The sequence below is a fragment of the Manduca sexta genome, chromosome 14, assembly GCF_014839805.1.
Source record: "Manduca sexta isolate Smith_Timp_Sample1 chromosome 14, JHU_Msex_v1.0, whole genome shotgun sequence".
NCBI lineage: Eukaryota > Metazoa > Arthropoda > Insecta > Lepidoptera > Sphingidae > Manduca > Manduca sexta.
In genome coordinates, this window is record NC_051128.1 from 7,690,205 (window position 1) to 7,709,882 (window position 19,678).

The 19,678-nt window shown below is 34.6% G+C and overlaps 1 pseudogene; it reads right to left on the bottom strand.

Moving 5' to 3' along the window:
* Positions 1-2,054: 2,054 nt before the first annotated feature.
* On the bottom strand, positions 2,055-7,278 carry LOC119189291 (annotated as a pseudogene).
* Between the last annotated feature and the right edge of the window lie 12,400 nt (positions 7,279-19,678).

Sequence of the window (19,678 nt, forward strand, 5' to 3'; positions counted from 1 at the left end):
GCTAAAAACAAAAATATATTATCATTTAAAAGTCTTATTAAATTCTTTGAAGCCTGACAATATTTCACTTTTATCACAAATTGGCTTTTGCCGGCGGCTCCGCCCGCGTGAATAAGTTTTTCTGGGATAAATAATTTACCGGCATAAAAAAGTATCCTATAGCACGCAGGAGCACCTAATGTGGCATCCTATAAATTAAAAAAATCAAAATCGGTTTAGTAGTTCATCAGTTTAGCGCGTTTTACTTCAAACAAATTCTTCAGCTTTATATATTAGTATAGATACAATGAATTCAGTTGAAGGTATTTATAGTTCGGGTCAGCCCTATTAGCCCTGTTAGCCCTTTTCCGTCTACGGGCCTATCCATATTTTATAATTACGGACGTTATAATCGAAGGACAGCTTTGATAGTCGTAAAGGTAAGAGTCCAAAATATCCTATTTATCTGACTATACGTATATTATATCTTTCTTCTTGGGGATGGATGACGTATCTAATGTCACATCAATGTTTATATTTTACTAGCTTTTGCCCGCGGCTCCGCCCGCGTTATAAAGTTTTTCGGGCTAAAGTTTTCCGTTATAAAAGTCACGCTATATATTTTCCCGGGAGCCTATGTTCTTCCCAGGGTCTCAAACTGTCTCCATACCAAATTTTATCCTAATACGTTGGGTAGTTTTTGAGTTTAACACGTTCAGGCAGACCGATGCAGCGGGGACTTTGTTTTATGATATATTTTTGTAGAACTTTTAAGAGGAACAATCCCGTCATACATCATTGTTGCATAACTTTAACCGTTTACGCAGCGCACGCAACAGAAGCTCTCAAAACTAATAAATTGTCCCTTTTTGCATCATGTTTCATTACTGCTCCGCTCCTATTGGTCATAGCGTGATGATATATAACCTATAGCACTCCAGGAACAAAGGGCTATTCAACACAAAAAGAATTTTTCAGTTTGGACCGGTAGTTCCTGAGATTAGCCATTACTGCTCCGCTCCTATTGGGCATAGCGTGATGATATATATAGCCTATAGCTCCACGAACAAAGACCTATCCCACACAAAAATAATTATTCAGTTCGAACCGGTAGTTCCTGAGATTAGCCATTACTGCTCCGCTCCTATTGGTCATAGCGTGATGATATATAGCCTATAGCACTCCACGAACAAAGGGCTATCCAACGCAAAAAGAATTTTTCAGTTTGGACCGGTAGTTCCTGAGATTAGCCATTACTGCTCCGCTCCTATTGGGTATAGCGTGATGATATATAGCCTATAGCACTCCACGAACAAAGGGCTATCCAACGCAAAAGAAGTTTTCAGTTTGGACCGGTAGTTCCTGAGATTAGCCATTACTGCTCCGCTCCTATTGGGTTTAGCGTGATGATATATAGCCTACAGCAATCCACGAATAAAGGGCTATCCAACGCAAAAAAGATTTTTCAGTTTGGACCGGGAGTTCCTGAGATTAGCCATTACTGCTCCGCTCCTATTGGGTATAGCGTGATGATATATAGCCTATAGCACTCCACGAACAAAGGGCTATCCAACGCAAAAGAATTTTTCAGTTTGGACCGGTAGTTCCTGAGATTAGCCATTACTGTCTGCTCCTATTGGTCCTTATGAGGTCAAGTAGCGTGATGATATATAGCCTATAGCACTCCACGAACAAAGGGCTATCCAACGCAAAAAGATTTTTTTCAGTTCGGACCGATAGTTCCTGAGATTAGCATTACTGCTCCGCTCCTATTGGTATAGCGTGATGATATATAGCCTATAGCACTCCACGAACATAGGGCTATCCAACGCAAAAGAATTTTTTCAGTTTGGACCAGTAGTTCCTGATTAGCGCGTTCAAAACAAACAAACAAACAAACAAACTCTTCAGCTTTATATAATAGTATAGATTACACCTTATAAATTGACAAAACAATTAGCGGATACTGACACCTTACACTATTTCCTCTATCATTCTACATGCAACGGAGCGATGGCATAATGAATCGACTGCGAATTCGAAATTTCAAGAGTAATTATAATCGACTTTACCTATCACTCAAGTACGTTCCTGTCGTGTCCTGGCGGCGGCAGGCTGAGCTGGTAAGGTGGTGTTGAAGTAGTGTTGCTGCTCGTGCGATCGATGGACGATCCTGCCCCGCGCACTACCATGTACCCGCTGTCACCACGTTGGCCGCATCGCATTATGCTCTCGCTGCGGTCGAGAATCATGACGCATGCCGTACTGCTACCTGTAGTAGAAATTTAGTCTTGATATAATAATACTTGAGTTTTCTAAGGAAATTTTATCTCTAGCTTATTTTCCAGTTTTAACTAGCAATCAATGATGGTAAATGAATAGATAGAACCTTGATCCAGCGCTTGACGGTAAAAGTACCATGACTACCATAACTATGAATTATAAAGTATGTGAGATTATCCGATAACTTGAAATTCTAAATATAAATAATTGATTAGCTAAATTATTTTCGGTTTTGGTTCTTAAATATCTAAGGGTTGCCTGTTGATAAACATTACATTCTTCTAATAATTAACATTGGTATATGAATAACTCGCCTGAACGGCTGCAGTCCAATGTCCACACATCACCGCTAATAAATTGACATACATCACTGCGTATATTACAACTATGAATGGACCAAGTGTTGAACGATAAATTCGATGTTGACAAAGTCCAGATGAATCCAGATAAAGATGGGGGTAACTGCGTATGAAACCGGCTTAATGCGCGTTCAACTACATGCATCTATCCGCAAAGTTTATAATTATTTCCTATTTTCAGGAGCAATTGGCGTCTGCAAATGAGCGGAGTATGCAATGAATACTAATGTATTTACATCACGATGCGCAGTATGTCATGATAATGACTGCATTGAAACGACAAATTGTGATTTCAAAGTACTAGCAGGTATATAAAAATTAGCTTTATTTCTTTTAAATTAATCAATATATTTTTATTCAATATTAATAAAAACATTAAAACAAAGGTGTTATAAGTTTGACAATTTTATCTGTTAGAATAATATAAATAACAAAGATATGAAATACGGAATGTACCTATATAGATATTTTTAATATGTTGCGTGTTTAATGTGAGATAATTTTTAAACTTTAAACTGCATAATACCTACTTATAATACTGCATAATTTTAACAAAAACTTTGTTATCAGCTGTGTACCTAAACCAAATTCAGGCAAAGAGATTTATTGTATATAATGTAATTAACAGGTCCAAAAAAAGGCTTAATAAAGAAGGTACTAATTACAAGTTTTTCCTACCCTGAATACGTTATGAACAATGGGTATATAATGTTTATGTATCTTACGATGGCTTTAGTGTTTTAAATATGAGTGTTGACATTAAAATTTAACTAATTTTCGGATTTTAGCGCGACAAAATCTGAAAAATAGTTTGATTTTACTGTCTAAATTTCACGTAAACATACGAAATCATTATTTAAGTGATGAGTTCAAAAAGGAAAACTAATCACAATGCAAAACAAGCAATGTTGTAATGATTTTTTTAAATTTATCGTAAATTTATGTTGTATACTAACCATTGCAGACTTGAATTGTTCTGATTTGTCTATTCCTAGAGTAACAGAATATTTGTAATATCATAAGTGGCATCTGTTTTGTGACTATAATATAATAAAATTTGAACATGGACAAAATGACTATTGACTATATGTAGATATACAGACTATAGAGTTCAGGTATGATATGATGCAAATTGTAGATTAGTGAAAGTGGTATCTTTTTATTATTATGCTGGGTTGTGAAAATACTTCTTATTACATATGTGTAGAAAGAACACATGCATGAACATAAAATTGTTACTGTAGTAATAATATTTCCAAACCTAATATTGGCTTTTTGTGTTCCAATAATTCATAGTAGGACTTGGCTAGCAGGTCGCCTGGTTCAGACAATTTGAAATGACCCATCTGAACTAGCCTCTCGCATGTCCTCATGAGATACGAGGAGAACTCGCCCGGATCAATGCCGTACGCACGCCATCCTCCAACACCATCTGCGACACCTAAACAGAGTAAATAAAAATATTAACTGTGTGTATATACTGTATACATTTATTTGGGTATGTATATAATATAGTAAATAAACAGTTAAGGTGGTAATTGTTGTAACCCTTGTAATTCAACCTTCAGTATACATCGCAGTTACTCTCCAAAAATAGGTTTGGCCTTGTTCATAAAAAATAATTAGTATTGTTTTTTTGTGGATCTAACAGGGAATCTATTTGATGGTTTCTGTTCCAAGAGGTCATCCATAAATGACAACACACAAATTTTTGTTTTACTCCTTCCCTGTCCTTGTCCTCCTCACATTTGAGACCCCCCCCCCCCCTAGGTGTTGTGTTACATTTTTTTCAATTTTACATCCAGAACTAAATAAATCAAAACAGCAGTTAAAAAATCAGAGATTACTATTTTAATAAAATCAACATCAACTTCCCATGGCCGATGAGCGACCCTGTGGTACTAGGAACTGCTCTCTACAAGCCAGAATTCACCAACAAAATAAAATAAACCATATACAGGGTCATTTTGACATTGCATTCATAAATAACACCACGAACTTGTCTTGATTTCTGCAACCATTGTGCCAAATTCATACATGAATAACAAATATTTCACCAAAAATCTCAGTTTTACTTTATAATCTGTTTAATAATTTTGTAGTTTAGTGTGGATTCACTTAAAGTTATAGTCATAGTAATGGCATTAGAGCATGTAAAATTAAAATTACTTTTTATTGATGTTTATTTGTGTTAGAAACTTGCACTTTTTTATTTTTATCCAAGGTTCAAGTAACTTATTGTAAAATATTATTTTCAAGAAGATAAGCATATTATTTAGAAGCAATGTCAAAATTAGTTGACTATTTGCATTTCATGTTTTGTGCTTTCGACACCTTTGTCACACAGTCACTTTTTCTTCACCACCCTTGCCCCTTTAAACATGTGATGCAATTTATGCATGGTACCCAATGGTTCCAACACGTCAGGTTAACACATCATTGGCATTATATTTTTTAATGTAATGGTATAAATATTATAATATTGTCTCCATATGCATAAACATTCCCAAAAACTTTTAGGTAATGCTAAGTAGCAAAATGTTTTTATACAATAACTGGGACAGATTTAGAGGCTGCAAAGTGAAAATGGATTTCTAATCTTTATGAATAAAAAAAAAAATAGTTATACTTAAAAATCCCAAAATATGCATGTAAAACGTCAAATTAGCTAATATCCATGAATTAAAAGAAATTATTAGGTTTCTATGCTAAAATCAGCATAAAATTTCTAGGAGCAAAAAATTTATCCGCAATTGATACTTATTTGTATGTAACATGTTTTTTTATTTAATAGTGTAATAACTTAAAAATCAGTTTTCAGGTACACCAAATGTTACACATAAAATTTTCAGAAAGTTGGTCTTATTTGTATTTCACTAGTAATGTACTAGTGAAAATAAGCACCATGCCATGATTTTAGGCATTATATGCCAAAAAATACTGAAATATGCAAAGGAATATATTATCCAGTCTCTAATTATGATATAATATGAAATATGTGTATAAAAAATGGAAATAACCTATGCAATTTTTTTTATCTATCAACTAATAGCCAAGTCAAGCCAAATATTGATAACTTACAAGTAAAATATTCGTATGGAAGTAAATATTAACAACAGCAAACATTTTTTATCTTGTTATTGTACCTCAATTCCAAGCCTGTTGAAATTATCAATATTTATGTATGTAAAACAATAAACAACATGGACAGTTTAAGGACTTCAATCTTAAACACAGCATGAATTTTACTTTAAATATTGTTTTAAAGCCAAAAACATACTTTGTCAACACACATAATTTGTGTTTGTTCTATTTATTATTTCCATTATTGTGAATTATGTTGAAATTATGATTCCTCTAGAAATGTCAGTATACAGAAGTCAAGTAGTCATATATAAAAAAAACGGGATATCAATAATATGTTCAAATACAAGGATGCTTAATCAATGAGGTCAAACTATAAATAATAATACATTAAGCTTTAAAACTGTCAATGTTATGAGTGATGGTATCAGATAGAATCTAAATAATATTTAATATAACAGTTTATTTTGAATCAATTTTTACTGTAGTTACCTATTACTTATGTTGGTTTATACTTGGTAAGTCCATACATGGTATAGTTTGACATATACAAATACCTAACTATACCATGTAAGTGTATGTGACAACAAGTAATGGGTAAGTTATGTTCAGTTTATTATATTGAAGTAGTTTCTGTATAAGCCACATATGGATTTATTAATATTGTGTTTGTTTTTATACATAAAGCCTTGTATAGCAGGACAACAGCAAAATTATTTTTTTAACCTTGTTGCTACAATTAAATATTTATATAATTACAAAATACAAAAAAATATATTATGAAGCACTAATTAAACACATTTAAATGGTTATATATTCTCAAGGTTCTTTTAAACAATTGTGATTTTTTAATAAGTTTGTGAGAAATGCAAAATTTTTAAACATTCAAATGTGAATGAAAAGAGCACACATTAAACTATTTTCCCCAATTCCTCCTATACATTTCTCAAAAAAGTATTGTGTATTATAAATTCCCTTTCTGTTGGTCATAGTTGCTTTATTGTTTGATGATTATTGTTGCTAGTAAATCACCTATTATAGTAATTTTCTGTAATATTAATTTTGATTTAAGTGCACCGAATTTGTTTTAGTCTATGTGCATTCTCTTACCAATAACATCCGCATTGTGAAAGTTAGTGGAAAACCATGCGTCGTCACCAAATTGTCCTTTTCGTGTTCGTCCATTGGCAATGTCTTTTGGAAAACCACACACAACAGACACTAAATAAGGATGCTTTCTATTCGAAACATTCAGTTCAGCTGCACTGGATAAACTTGCAAGTCCATTTCTAATAGCACGTGACAACAGTCTGCCAGTCCAGAAAATAGACTGCATCATTCATTAGTTGGTTTGCACTTTGACACCAGCTTTTCACAACTTCGTAAATGATACAAATGACATTGTAATAGAAAAATATCACATTCATTCACATTAAACACAACACGAATTTAAATTTAAAATATACTCTATTGAAAATGAAGAGTCGAATTTACTACTACCAGGTTTTTATGAAATAAAATAATCTATGGCTACGATGGTCTTGTGATTGAAATTGACTGACTGAAACAGAGTTGCCAGGAAAAACTAAAAATAGAACAAAAATGTCATGCTTCATTTAGATATTTTCCGAGTACCACACCGAATACTGACGAATAGTCACGAATACAAAGGTGTAAACAGCTTATTCGGGGGTATTCGCTACGCATAGTACATGGTCAAATTCATAGACGATTTATTCAAGTTATTCGCCACTTATCTAAATAAGGCCCTTAAGCACCTTTGATCAACAATACATGGTATCAATTATATTATAAATCAATTATATTATATCGAATTTTGTATAAAATACTAGAATAATCATGGATGCGCTGTATGTTATATAGAGAGGGTGTGACGATGAAAACAGGTTGTTTGAGTTGGCGGAAGAAACAAATAACCATTGGTTTTGTAAATTCTGTAAATAAAAACTGAGAATTTCAGGTAACTTAATAATTTCTAAAATCTAGTACATTCAACACTTTTAACTGCGGTGGAGTAGACGTGCTTCAAAGTCCGTAAATTCTTTGGGATATTTCTAGACCTAGTAACATTGCTATAAAAACCATTCACGCCCATAGACGAGTAATAAAATTTGTTACAAAGATCTGTGATAAAAATAGATAAGTAGTTTATCAAAATAATGGGTGATATCATTTGCATCTCAGAACAATAACAAGCATAGAAGTAACACTATGACATTTGAGCGTACTCTGTCTTACGCCCGAAATTAATAATGTATCTGCTATCCAAGACTGAAACGTATCTTAGATTGCCGACTACCTTTCGATTGCTTTCCTACCGGCATGCCAATATCTTAACTCGCCTATGCTTGCTTACCTTCAACGATAGATCGCCGGCAATCCTTTCCAGATGCGTTCCCTCCTGACCATTCCATTTTATGCAAAATATTCCATTTGTAAAAAAATACTTTTTGTATTTTCCATACTAACTACTCGTTTAAAAATTTTGCCCAATTGCTAAAAATAAGACGGAGTAATAAAAAAAATATTTTATGCATTTTAGCCCTCAAAAGAAATAATTAATAATTAGTACATGTCATATTTAAGGTACAAACTATTTAATGAGTTGAAATGGAACGTGAGTAATGTGGTTGCTAACATATTTTGACACTGAAGTTTAATAACATTGTTCATAATATATTAATAAATCTTTAAAGGATTTAGTTTTTAGTATGAAGTACGCAGTAAAGTCGGTGCCATATAATAATAATTGGACTCTGTACACATTATCCAGTGTTATGGAACAAATTACAATTCCGTTATACATAATTGTTGCATAACTTTAACCGTTTACGCAGCGCACGAAACGGAAGCTCTCAAAAGTAATCAATTTTACCCGTTTTTGGTCCCATTGGTCATGGTGTGATGATATATACCCTATAATAGCCCTCCTCAATAAATGGGCTATCCAACACTAAAAGAATTTTTCAATTGGAACCGGAAGTTCCTGAGATCAGCGCGTTCACACAAACAAATAAACAAACATACTCTTCGGCTTTATATAATTATAGTATAGCTAATGTATGGAAATGTTGCCTGTTTCTATGATTTCTATGATATTAACTTTTAACTAATAAAACTATGTTAATAATTGTTACTTTGAATTACAAATGTAAATAATCAATAAAACTAAATAGCAGTGATTACAAAGGTATTTTATTTTACTAAGTAAAGAAGTTATTTATTAATGCTGTTCTTCCTCCAACATCTTGATTCTCTATATTGTTCTCATAATTCCACTTCGGTTGGAATTTCCTCTAACCTGTGATTCCGACAAATATTGTGCAAAACTGCAGTTGCAATTATTATTGCTTGAACTTTAGGTAAAGATAAACGCAATGTCAATGCAATCACAGGGAAGCGACGCTTCCATGTACCAAATGTCCTGAAAAAGATAATATAATTATTTCCTATGCCTCAGCAAAAGTTGATGGAATGGAGAAACACCATAGTTCCTGAAAAAACGATGCAATTGCCCCTTGTTAGTACCTATCTAATAGTTCGGTAGGTACAATATTGTTTCGTAAATAATGTAATAAAAATTATTTACCTTGTACATAGAAGTAACACGGATATACGGCATCAGTTTAACTAACAATGATTGGCAAGCAGATTTCGAAAGCCTAATCTAAACGTGAAATCAAACTCATCCAGGGTCTGCATGTAGTTAACTCTATTCATTTCCCGTGATGAAGCGCAACTTTCAGTTTCACTATCAGTATCGCTAGTCCCTCCAAATCATTGTCGTCACTGTCACTAGAGAATATGGATATTTCCATTGCCTTTTCGTTTCCCTTAAAATCAGTGTAAGCCATATTCAAAACATATGGAGTAAACTGAGGAATTGGTCCGATTGGAAAATGCGATTGTTTACAACAGTCAAATCAAATGTCAAAACGGGTAGATAGAGTATTGGCAAGCGTAAACTGTCAGTTTCAAACAGAGTGTAATCTATGATCTGTAATCCGTCCTCTGAAAGATCGATTATTGTTAGAGATAGCTTACTCAATCAATGGATTGGTTATTGGCATGCTTTATACATAAAAACGAATGAATTATCAATCTTAGATAGCATACATTGGATTAAGATTGGTTATTAATTTCGGGCGTTAGACAGCAAGAAATTTTATTGTGTTGCGATCCCATCTGACATCTTATCAATTAAATTCATATACCTGCGAAAATAAACTTTTTTCGGTCAGTCAACTACAAACCGTTGCAAATTTCTATTTTAGATAAAGGTGAAAAAAAAGATATCAAAACCCTAATTTGGTATTCAGGTACCAAATGAGATCTGGGTATATAAAAGCACTTATTAAGAAGCTGTTACATTACAGTAAACTATAGAACTACCGGCTTTCTTCGAACTAAGTTTTGTCCGATTTTCATTTGCAATTTACAGCAGTTTCCATGCCTTCCGAAATGTCATTCACACAAAAATGGTTCAGTATTTAGATTATTGAATTAAGAAAATGTTAGAAATTTCGGAAAAAATGAAAACTGCTGTAAGTAACAAACAAATATCGGCCGAAATTTCGCCTAGGAGAAAGCTAGTACGCCTTCTGTTCTTGTCTGACTGTCTTAGGCATGAAGAGATACCCAAGAGGTGTGGTTTGACAGAAGCTACTAAAAGGGAGAGTAAAATTAAAACACAGCGGTATTATTCATGTCACATATGTTTGATAACTTATTTCAATGTTAATAAAATAGTCTTTGTCGAAATGCTTAGAGCAAACACGGTGCTGTTTTTCCAATGCCAATTGGGACGTGCTATGGCAACGATCCATTTTGCCTCATAGCATAATCTGTGGGGAATCTGCAATGAAACACATTGTATGAAACACACTATGAAAATCAGATAGTTTCCTCGACCCCAGCTTTCGCGCATGATTTCCAAGTGGCTTTTACCACTACACCACCGTATATTGAAAGTAAAAGGCAATTTATGCAAAATAGTAAACTACAATATACTAACATCTATGTTATCGATGGAATATGCAGCACAACACTATTGAACACGACTACGTAAATTGGTAAAAACGAAAAATACTTAATAATGACTGAATCGAATAGCCAACAGCAGATTATAATATGACTACAGCATAATAAAGTATAATTTATAACACTTTTTGCAATTACGTACAGGGTTTAAGCAAATATATTAGGTTTTTTGTTTACTCACCGATGGAAGCTGATGATTTCTGTTTCATTTTCTTTACGAGAAGAATGAGATTTACACCCCACAATAACGCAGGCCATTGCATGTTCCTAGGGCTATATTTTACTTAAACAGCACTGTGTATTTATTAAAATTAACAACAAAAATATTACAAAACATGTAGCCAATTTTGAAAAGCACGCGCTGAAGTATAACGTGTAATAAGTTTTACTCAATAACCCGTATGTTTCGGATGAGGTGTAAATATATATCTTGTAATTTCCCCTATTATATAAAATATTATTATTATTAATTTAGCATAAGTATGACACCAATGAGGTTTATGTCTAATTATAAATATATCTAACAATGTAGTGAATTAATTATATTAAGAATTATTATGTTGGTAACTCTCAATTGTAATTGTTTATTTAAAATTTTCTTGTTGGCAACACTGCATTGAAATTGTTTATAAAATAGGGTGCAACAGTCATTTGAGCTCTCTTGTATTGTGGATCGCCTAATAAACAACACCTCTTGGCACTTCGTGTTATTCGTGTCATTCATTCGAAGACCCGGACCAGACCATTCCTCGCATCCTGCTCGTCATATTTCAGAAGTGGGATCAGAAAATGCCGCCGTATTACACAGGACTGCGTAAGAGGAAACTCAGCAACACTTCTACTGAAGCAACTAGTGAAGAAGAAAACGATAGCAATTTTTTCTTCTTTGCAATACCACCCAATGAAGGACTGCTGCCACGTTCATCAAGAAAGAGGAGAGTTACCCATCTTGATGCTGAAATCATCCCAAAATTCGATCCGGGACAGAAGACAACTAATGTACAAGGTTGGTTACACAAAATCGATCAATTAGGAGATTTATATGAGTGGGAAGAGCGCGATAAAATCTTCGCCATGCAAATTCGTCTTCGTGGAGCAGCCCGAGAATGGTATGACGATCTAGATGATTACGGCGCTTCTTGGGCCATCTGGAAAGACAGATTAACAAAAGCTTTTCCCCGCTCCACTGATTTTGTTGACCGTCTCGAAGAGATGTTGGCACGAAAAAAAGCAATGACGAAACTTTGACCAAATATTTCCATGATAAGATTTCTTTGCTTAAGAAATGTAGTTTGGAAGGAGCAGCAGCTATATCCTGCGTAATCCGAGGATTGCCCGTGGAGTTACAAGCAAACGCAAAAGCATATAGTTGTGATACAGCAGAAGAACTTTACTATGGTTTTTATCATCTCTTGAAAATTATAAAAGTTAGAAGCGAAATCATCCGATTCTAAATCGACCTGGCAACGAGGAACGGCAACCAACATCGCCCCCAAGATTTGCTACAACTGCCGTAAGACTGGACATGAAATTCGGGACTGCAAATCCGTGCGTTGCCAAATTTGTCGACGACTGGACCACTCTGCCACGTCTTGCTGGTATGCTGCCGGGACATCTCAGACCGTCCCTAGGACAGCACAATACACCACGACTCAGCAGCAAGGAATACAGGCACCTCAGCGGCCAATGCAGGTGTGTAATGTATATTTTACCTCTTACAAACCTTTATCTCAATTGTATACGAAAACGATATCTATCAATAATCATACAGCATTGGCTTATATTGATACAGGTAGTAGAGTAAATATAATAACCTCAAATATTAAACAGAAATTGAAATTAAATTACTTACCATCAAATATTGTAATGCGAGGCTTCGGTGGTTTGCATATACCGTCATTAGGAAAAGTACAGTTTAACCTTCATATAGATGACGTGTACATTACAACTTGTGCTGAAATTACCGATGCTAATCTTAGTAATATACTTAGTCTGGCCATAAATACTGTTACACTTAATTATAAAAAAATATTACATTTGAATTTCGAATCTGTCATTTTTATACGATTGTTCATTGTGTTTTCTCATTTTGGCGCCAATACATTGTAAAATATTTTGCGATATTAAAATGGTGTGGGGTGATAAAGAGAACCGAATCGCTGTGATAGCATTACACAAAGTAGGTATGGAGCCAAATGCAATTTTTAAAACTCTCCATACACTTGGTATTAGTAAAATGTTTGTGTACCGGGCTATTAATAGGTACAATGAGACCTCCTCTGTTTGTGACAGAAAAGATCTGGCCGTCCACGTAGTGTTCGTACGAAAAAGGTGGTCAAAGCAGTAAGGGAAAGAATTCGAAGAAATCCTGTCCGAAAGCAAAAGATTTTATCTCGGGAAATGAAGATAGCACCTAGAACCATGTCGCGTATTTTAAAAGATGACTTAGGACTTGCAGCCTATAAGAGACGCACTGGCCATTTCTTAACTGATAATTTAAAGAAGAATAGGGTGGTAAAATCGAAACAACTACTGAAGCGGTACGCAAAGGGAGGTCACAGAAAAATTTTGTTTACGGATGAGAAAATTTTTACAATTGAGCAACATTTTAACAAACAAAATGACCGTATTTATGCTCAAAGCTCTAAGGAAGCTTCCCAATTAGTCGACAGAGTGCAACGTGGACATTATCCGACTTCAGTGATGGTTTGGTGGGGTGTTAGCTATGAAGGAGTGACTGAGCCATATTTTTGTGAAAAGGTATCAAAACATCGGCACAAGTGTATCAAGATACCATTCTTGAGAAGGTAGTTAAGCCCCTTAACATCACCATGTTCAATAACCAAGTATGGTCCTTCCAGCAAGACTCGGCGCCGGGTCATAAAGCTCGGTCCACGCAGTCTTGGTTGGAATCGAACGTTTCGGACTTCATCAGAGCTGAAGACTGGCCGTCGTCTAGTCCCGATCTTAATCCGCTGGATTATGATTTGTGGTCAGTTTTAGAGAGTACAGCTTGCTCTAAACGCCATGATAATTTGGAGTCCCTAAAACAATCTATACGATTGGCAGTGAAGAATTTTCCCATGGAAAGAGTGCGTGCTTCTATTGATAACTGGCCTCATCGTTTAAAGGACTGTATTGCAGCCAATGGAGACCACTTCGAATAAGCTTTTTATATTTTTAATTGTTTTATATTTATGTATTAAACTGACACACTGTAAAAGTAATAAATGTTATTTGCAGTTAACAATTTTCTTTTTTCTTTATTACAATATTTATGGCAAGACTAGGTAGATCTCATTATTGGACAACCTGTGCTTAGCCATCCAAACATTAGTCTTGTGGTGACGTCTCGAACAGTAACTTTGTTTACAACCGACACTACACAACACTTATCAGGGATCTCACTAAATAGTAGTGATTTTATTTCAAAAGTTTCGCTATTTACGTGCAATGACGTTGAGCTGTTTCCAGGCTGTAGCTGTGATATAAACGTTTACACCAATCACAATATGAATACTAATATTCTCCTAGTTACTAGACCAGTTTTATTCATGTTGGGAAAAAAATCATACCATATACCACAAACTATTTTAACACAAAAACCATATCAGTTACGTATTATAAATATTGGTAACACAATTATACAATGGCAATCTGATAAGTTAGTCACTCGCGCCGATGTTTACTGTTACGACGACGTACTGACTATTTCTGGCGAACCATATTTCGATATACCCACAGAGAACCCGAAAATGCATTTAAATCTTTATGATATCGATGTTGGTGAAATAGATAAGTATAATAAGTCACGTTTACATGACTTGTTAAATAAATATAGTAAAACATTTGCCGAGTGTAGTAGTGATCTCGGTACTAGTGATCTGATAGAGATGCATATTGAAACCACAACCCCAAATCCAGTTTATTGCAAGCCATATCGTTTATCGTATAAAGAAAATGAGATCGTTCAAAATAAAGTTGACGAACTTATTTCCGCGGGTATAGTCCAGGAGTCAATATCACAGTATGCTAGTCCAGTCATCTTGGTTAGGAAAAAGCGGGCGACTACAGACTTTGTGTAGATTATCGAGCATTAAATGCTCGCACAGTAAAGGATCGCTATCCTCTTCCACACATCGATGACCAAATAAACCGGCTTTCAGGAAAAACAATATTTACAACCCTAGACTTAACGCAGAGTTATTATCAGGTTAAAATTTCGGACGAATCAGTTTCAAAGACTGCTTTTGTTACTCCGAGAGGCCAATATGAATTCCTGAAAATGCCTTTTGGTTTAGCTGATGCTCCTGCTGTATTCTCGCGTTTGATTCGTAGGGCTCTTGGTTCGCTAGAAAGTAAAATAGCTATTTATCTAGATGATTTGACAATTCCATCTACAAGTATTGAGGAAGGAATAGATCTATTAGAAGAAGTTTTAAATCTTTTGACAAAAGCAAATCTAAAACTGAATCTAAAGAAATGCTCATTTTAAAGACAAGCGTGAGTTATTTGGGCCATGAAGTCACTGCAGGTAGTATTAGGCCTGGTCTGACTAAAATAAATGCTGTTTCGGAATTCAAGCGACCACAAAATGTACACCAGATTCGACAATTTATAGGTTTAGCTTCATATTTTCGTAAATTTGTAAGAGGATTCGCTGAAATAGCTAGACCCCTTACATACCTTACCAAAAATAACACAGAATGGGTTTGGGGACACGACCAGGAACATGCATTCACAACCATCAAAGCTATCTTAACAACACGTCCCGTGTTGGCCATTTATGACCCACATGCTACGACAGAAGTAGGTACACACCGACGCTAGTAAGCTAGGCCTAGGCGGAATCCTATTGCAATACCAGACAGATGGCCTTTTAAGGCCCGTTGCTTACTTTAGTCGTGTAACAAGCCAAGAGGAACAACATTATCATAGTTTTGAACTGGAAACTTTGACAGTAGTTGAATCCTTGAAACGATTTAGAATATACATTATGGGTATCCCAATTAAGGTAGTTACAGATTGTGCCGCGTTAAGAACAACTTTGAGTAAAAAAGATTTGATACCGCGTATCGCTCGATGGTGGCTTACTATCCAAGATTTTGACATAGAAATAGAATATCGTCCTAGTGCCCGCATGCAACACGTGGATGCTCTTAGCCGTAACCCAGTAGATACAATACCAGTTTTACAAATTGATGACGTAGATTGGCGCCTAACGTTACAAATACAAGATAAAAACGTGCAGGCCATAATTAATCAACTGAAAGAAGGAACAAGTAATCCAGATATTGTCAATAATTATGAATTAATTGATGATTGCTTGTTTCGTAAAACTTTAAATGGTAGTAGATTTGTTATTCCAAAACTATCGAAATGGGGTTTGCTTCAGAAATATCATGACCAAGTAGGACATATTGGTTTTGATAAATGTGAAAAGGTTATAAAATCACAATTTTGGTTTGCTGGGATGACCAGGTTTATCCGAAAGTATATAAAAGCTTGTTTAACCTGCGCATATGCCAAGGGTAACTACGGGCAAAACTGAGGGAGAACTACATCCGATCCCTAAAGTAGATATTCCTATGCACACAATACATGTTGATCATTTAGGTCCTTTTTTAAAAACAAGGAAAGGGAATTGCTATATATTAGTTGTTATAGATTCCTTTACCAAATTTGTGTTCGCCAGGGCGGTTCGAGGGGTAAGTTCAGTTGAAACGATAAAACATCTGCATGAAATCATTTCTACTTTTGGTAATCCACACCGAATAATTACTGACCGTGGCGTTGCTTTTACTAGCAGATATTTTAAGGAATTTGCTTTTACAAAAACAATTTAAGCACGTCTTGAATGCAATCGCATGTCCGCGGTCAAATGGCCAAGTAGAAAGAGTAAACCGTACGATAATAAATGGCCTTAATACCACAGCGGAGAGCGAATGTACCTGGGATGATAAGTTAGTAGATGTCATTTGGGGAATAAACAATACCACACATGCAGTCACAGGTGTAGCTCCATTCAATTTGATGTTCTCTCACAAAAATTCTCTTCTCCCTGCATATTCAACCACATTAAATAGTGATTCGACTTCAAGGGCACAATTAGAAGAACGTAGAAAGGCTGCTAAGTTACATATAGATAAAAATATGACGGTCATGAAAAGTCGATATGACCGACGCCATAAAAGTTGTAGGAAATACCAAATAGGAGTATTAGTTCTATGGAAAGGAGGCATTTCTAGGGACAAGACCACCACGGGAATAACCAAAAAATTAGGAAGTCTATTTACAGGACCCTATAAAATTACTCATGCTGACTGTAGCATAGATCGATATACAATAAATAGTATAAAAGGAGTGAAAGGATATAGAAAATTCAGTGCTCTTGTGCCTAGTGACTCCCTTCGGCCCTACAAACCTACCGTTTCAGATAGTTCATCAGAATCCGATCGGGAGGTAGACAGAGACGATCTTATCGATTTATTAGAAAGTTAATGTTTTGATGGCTACATGACATTGTATTCCACTACGAAACTCAAAATAGAAAATAATTAATATTCTTATGTAATTAGTTATTACCCATCCACTTATTCTAAGGTGGTCATTAAAAGAATGATGCATCCTAATTTCTAATAATTTAAATAAATCTAGTAATGGGTACGTCTTTATTAAACTTCTACTGTATGTCACAAGACTTAATCCATACATATATTATAATATTACCATATAAACATTGTTGTAAACTGAAATAATATTTAACATTGAATCTATACTATAATAAATAAAGATATTATTATTATACAATATCTAGCCACTAAGCTATGTGATACTGTAGTCTAGATCTATGTGAATATCTAGGCTACAAAGCTATGTGGTACTGTAGTCTAGATCTATGTGAATATCTAGGCTATAAAGCTATGTGATACTGTAGTCTAGATCTATGTGAATATCTAGGCTACAAAGCTATGTGATACTGTAGTCTAGATCTATGTGAATATCTAGGCTACAAAGCTATGTGATACTGTAGTCTAGATCTATGTGAATATCGAGTCTATAAAGCTTTGTAATACTGTAATCTAGATCTATGTGAATATCCAGTCTACAAAGCTATGTGATACTGTAGTCTGGATCTATGTGAATATCTAATCTACTTAACTATGTGAGCCTACGTCTGTTAATTTCTAACTGTGAATTATAATTGTTATCTTAATTACCAAAATTAAACTAATGCATCTTATAACATTATGTCGCATTATTACATTACGTACAAATATAATCAATCAATTAATTAAAGTATGTAAAACACAACACTATAAGAAAAGAATATATTTTTTTTTTAACACAAAACTGCGTAAAATATTTTTTTGTTAAAGCTCCAAAAAATGGGAGACAATCCGATTGATCGCCGTGGGCCACGACAGCTGCAGGATGGCCGAATGTAATAAGTTTTACTCAATAACCCGTATGTTTCGGATGAGGTGTAAATATATATCTTGTAATTTCCCCTATTATATAAAATATTATTATTATTAATTTAGTATAAGTATGACACCAATGAGGTTTATGTCTAATTATAAATATATCTAACAATGTAGTGAATTAATTATATTAAGAATTATTATGTTGGTAACTCTCAATTGTAATTGTTTATTTAATATTTTCTTGTTGGCAACACTGCATTGAAATTGTTTATAAAATAGGGTGCAACAGTCATTTGAGCTCTCTTGTATTGTGGATCGCCTAATAAACAACACCTCTTGGCACTTCGTGTTATTCGTGTCATTCATTCGAAGACCCGGACCAGACCATTCCTCGCATCCTGCTCGTCATAAACGTAACTAAATTGTGTGGGCGCGTTTGTGACATTGTTCTGAGCTTGGCAAGCTGGAACATTTGACATTTTATTTGCTTTTTAATTCGGCATCGTAAAGAGGACCAAACGTAACCATTTGATGATTGTAACGTGTACGCAAGCCGTCATTAGCAACATAATATTTGTCTCGTTCTTTTCAACTGTTTTGACCTATTAGAAAAAATAGGATAAGTATATGAAGGTAATTTAGATTCCTTCTATGCTTGTTCTTTTTCTGAGATTTGTATGCTATGTCCAAGGCCTTTGCAGGTACATAAAAAAATGTGGCTTATAAGCTATTGTTTGCAGTCCACCCGTATAAAATTCATTACTTTTGAAATATTTTAAATAAAAGCTTCTACTGTGCAATTTATTACGATAAAAGTAGCTAAGGTATCCTATGTTATATTTACCCTTTGAAAAATATTTTTTGGGACGAAGTAGCTGGCTGACGCAGCCTAAGTATTAGAAGGTAGTTGCGCGACAGCTGCGTCATACACTGTTCCTAGGTTTTCCATATTTATTATAATTCTCTTTGTCCTAGATATTTCTTCTCAGCCTTGTATGCGTGCATAATGATACTACTTGTTGCACGGTTTCCATTTAAATGCGATGAAAATTATGTTCATATAATACTAAAAAAACGTGGGGAAAACTGCATACCAGAGAAGTTCCCTGTAGGAAATTTGAGGGTACTATATACTTAGTTTACCAATCTGTACTAGCTCAGCATGGTTGACAAAGGCATAATCTCTCTCAGTAGTAGAGGAAGCCCGTGCCCAGCACTGGGACAGTAAGTATATGATTATACAACAAAAATAATTGACTCAAAATAAAATATTTACTTTGGATTAATTTTCTACATTTTTGTATGAAATGTTGATTTCATAAACTGGACACCCAAAAGAAATGGCGAATCAGGCGAACTTAGATTATAAAGTTACTATCCCGGGAAAATATTATAAAGCGTGACTTTTTTAACGGAAAACTTTATCCTGGAAAAACTTTCTCAAGCAGGTGGAGCCGCGGGTAAAAGATAGTCTAGAGATAATGC